Here is a 4336-nt window from a genome sequence, read left to right on the forward strand (position 1 = left end):
CAGTTCAGATCCCTGTGTAGTGGCCACAGCACTTCAGGGATTCTCCCTCCTCTTCCCTCCTGCTTCCCTATCCAGCTGGAACTTTGTGTCTAATGATAAGTGTGATGTTTCTACTGCAGTGCTTTGACACATTAGGGAAACATCCTGGGGAGCCCCGAGGGCAAGCTAGCCAGCGTCTCCCCTCACTGGGTGCCAGTAAACGGAAGGTATGTTCCCTGCTTCTGCTCCTAGGGGGTCCTTCACTGAGGGGTGACATCAGCTCATAGGGAAGCAGCAGTCTACACAGGGCCTTATTGCAACCCAGTCTGTTCCTACATTGGCACACCCCTCTGAGACTCCCACACCACTGTGGTCAGTTGACAATGCCACTGAACCACCTTAGGGGTTTCTTGCCCTCTCTGATCCTTGGTTTCCCTTTATGTAAACACAGGAGAAGCATTCAACAAATGGTTGCAAGTTCTGAAGGGGGGAAAAAAAGCCAAAGATGAAATGCTCCACCCACTGCTGAGGCTGATGCGGTAGCTATACAATAGCAATAGGGGAGCCTTGGACAGTGAGTTCGCCCTCTGTGGCTCGCACATCTGGGCGACTCCCAGTCCTGTGCTCCCACTGTCTGTCAAAAGCAGAGGAGCCTTTACAGGTCACCTCCTCAAAGGAGGCCAAGTGACTTGGGTCTGTCACCCTGCCTGCTTGAACCAAGGCCTGCAGACTCCATGACCGGGGCTGATCCAGCTTTTCTCTGGACCCTCTGGCTCCTTTAAAAGTTTACACCCAAGAACAGCTGCCTCGTAAAGGCGTTTTCCATTAGCTTCCTGGAAGACAGTATTCTAATTTCCACACGTTCAGGCCTTGGAAGCGCCAGCACCCTTGTGCTGATGGTTCCCACACTCTCCTAACAGCCCCAAGCTTTGTGGGGATTCCTGCTCCTACAAAGGACAGGCAGGGCCCTGGAAGGGTGGAAGTCAGGGTGATTTCTAGAAAGGATGGGTCTTGGGATATGACTGAAGCATTCATTGCAAGGGATGAGGGTGCTTCAGTCCGTTAACCTGAGGAGGAAGAATCTTGGCCATGCTGTTTGTACAATCCGCCGTGTTAGTAGATTTGTGTTCTCCTCTCCTGTCCACAGATTCTTATAAATGCTGGGATCGTCGGGTCACTCGCAGGGTGTGGACAGGGTGGGGAGAGGATGAAGTAATGGGGCCTGGGCTGCTGGGCTGCTGGGCTGCTGGGCTGCTGGGCTGCTGGGCTGCTGGGCTGCTGGACACAAAGTCAGCTGCCCTGGGCAGCCCCCACCTGATCAGACCATGGCCACTGAGCCTGGTACTAGGAAGGGCGAGGGCTACAGGTTGGCCTTCATCTTAAGACCTCTGATCCAGGGCAGGTGTCCTCACGTGACAACACGTGGGAAGCAGACTGTGGCTGCACTAAGGTTCACAGCCCCGAGTCACCCCGCCCACCGCCGATCATGTGACCTCAGAAAGGTCTTCTCTCCCTCCTGCCTCAGTTTCCTCATCTGTGAAGTGAATGCCGCATAAGCGTTTCCCATGGAGCTGTCATATGGCCTCAAAGATCATAACTTGGCACATGAGTGTTAAAGCCAGCAGCAGGGCACAGGTTCCAGAAGCACTGGTTCAGTTAAGAAAACACTCCAACAGAGAGGCAGGATAGGGGTGGGGTTGGCCCTGCAGCAGCCAGAAGGACACGCTGACTTCATAGAGAAGGAATTCCAGACCCTGGGCCCCCCAGTCCACTAGGTTGCCTGCCTGGTCCAGACATCTCTGCAGAAGGGATTCAAGGCAATCCCCTGGCCCCAGCATGAGACTCTATTGGAAGCAGGAGGCAGGCGTGGCTCTCACAGCAGATTCACACTGCCTCCCGGTACCCCTGGCTTCTGCACAGAGTTGGGCCAACTTCTGAACAGCCCTTGGGATGGCCTTTGGACTTGGTTCCAAAAAAGCTCAGAGCAGTGTGTGTGCTGGCCCCACCCAGGCCAGCCTCAGCCACGTCCCCAGACTGCTCAGCTGAGGGGCTGAGCCCCAATTTTGGACCTCTGAACCTGTTCCTTGGGTCAGTTCCCCCAGCATCCAGCCAGCTGGCCTTGCCTGCTCTATCCAAGAGTTCCAGACTTGTATGGCTTTCCTGTCATTGGTTTTGGGGATCTTTGAGGCATTTCTTTTAGTAGAAAGTGTTCCTATTACAGACATAAATAGTGAATAGCAGTAGCTGGGGAGACAGCTCAGCAATTATGAGTACTTGCTGTTCTTGAAGAAGTACTGGGTTCGATTCCAGTATCCAGGGAAACTCACAACCATTGTAGTTCCAATTCCAGGGGATCCAATGCCCTCTTCTGGTCTCTGTGCACACTGCACACACATGGTGTGCATACATCCACGCTGGCAAATACCCATACCCATAAATAAAAATAAATAAATCTTTAAAACAATAGAGAGAAGCACCACTGCCTTCCAGGATGTTTTTGAGATGTTTTATGTCCTCCATGTCTAGTTCCACAGTTATGGGTCACATGAGGCTTGGGACAGTGTGCAGCCCTGCCTCTGAAGCTCAGCCTAACTCGATGTCTGTCTGTTTAATAGCTGGTGCGGATGAGGTGCCTCTGTGTTGTGAAGCACCAGGTCATGGGACAACGCTTAGACTTGGTGATCTCAGCATCCCTCAGGCTTCTGTGACAGCCTTGTCTCTGACAGGAGCCGAGGGTAGCTGGTTAACGGTGTGTGTGCAGGGCTGAGGGGCAGCTCTGTGTGGAGGACCTGCCTGCTGCACACCAGGCCTTGAGTTCCATCCCCAGCACCAAAAAGGGGGATGGTTGGAGAGGTGCCCAGAGGTTAAGAACTGCCTGCAGCTCCAGCTCCAGGGGATCCAACGCCTCTGCCCTCTCCGGGTACCCACACTCATACACACACACACTCACACTCACACATTCACACACACTCACACACACACAGTCACACACACACACACAGTCACATACACACACTCACACACAATAACACACACACACACTAACATCCACATACATATCATTTTAAAAACAAAACCTTTTTAAAGGGGAAGGGAACAACCTCACCCAGGTGTATCTCCAATGTACTAAAGACAAGGACTAGACAACCCCATGTGATCATCCTCACAGAGCACAATCTTCAGGAGCCAAAAGGTGAGACCAGCCCCAGTGCTCACCCAGCCGTGTGGCTTAGGAGATGGTGCTGGCTCTTGGGAAATGGATCTCAGTAAAGAAAGAAGAGAATCTGTCAGAAATGCCAGTACTGTTAAATGCCATTTTCATGAAGGGATTAAAATCAGGCAGATGAGCGGCTGCCAGGGACTGGGGCTGCGGCTGGTGGGGACGCTGGCAGAGAGCAGGTGTGGGGTGTCCTTGCTTCATTTCTATTGCTGTGACTAGAACTTCACAGCTTAGGAGAGAAGGGGTTTATCGTCCCAGGTTACAAGCCATCATTGCCGGGAAATCAAGGCAGGAACCTGAGGTAGCTGGTCACATCACAGCCAAGAGCAGAGAGAGAAGTAAGAACATGCATGCTTAGTGCTTGACTTACCACCTCTTTTCTCTTTTTAAAAAATAATTAGAATTCTTGTTTGTGATTGTGTGTGCATGCGGGGGCGGAGCTTGTGCATGGGAGTGGCCCACTGAGGCCAGAGGAGGACATCAAAGCCCCTGGAACTGGAGTTACATGGTTGTGTGCCACCTGGTCCGAGTTTTGGGAATCAAACTCAGGTCCTCTGCAAGAGTGATACACACTCTTAATCACTGAGCCATCTCTCCAGACCCATCACCGACCCTACTCCTAACCGGTCCAGGACCCATTGCCTAGGAACCAGTGCCTCCCACAGCGGACTGGGCCTTCCCACATCCTATAACACAGCCGAGGCAACCCCCCACAAACATGCCCAGTGGCCAACCTAGATAGTCTCTCAGAGTCTTTTCCCGGGTGATGGTGCCAAGTTGAAAATTGGAACTAACTGGTACCTATGGTTTTATCTGGCTTGATGAAAATGGAAATCAGAGAGTGGTGGGGCCTGCAGAACACTGTGGGTTGTTCATTGTCATGGGGATGGTTCAATTCTTTGCTTGTTTGTTTATTTGTTTGAAAGAGATTTCTCTATGAATCCCAGGTTGGCTTGGAATTTGCTATGTAGCTGAAGCTGACTTCAAACTTGTAGCCCTGCTGCCTCAGCCTTCCTAGTGCTGGGATTACAAGTGTGTGCTACCTCACCCAGACTGTGGGGTTGTTTTAAGTTTTAATTACTGTGCCTAAGAGAGCCATTAAACAAAAAGGCCTCTAACCTGTAAGTCCCTCACCCA

Source organism: Myodes glareolus, chromosome 21, assembly GCF_982192425.1.
Source record: "Myodes glareolus chromosome 21, mMyoGla1.1, whole genome shotgun sequence".
Taxonomy (NCBI): domain Eukaryota; kingdom Metazoa; phylum Chordata; class Mammalia; order Rodentia; family Cricetidae; genus Myodes; species Myodes glareolus.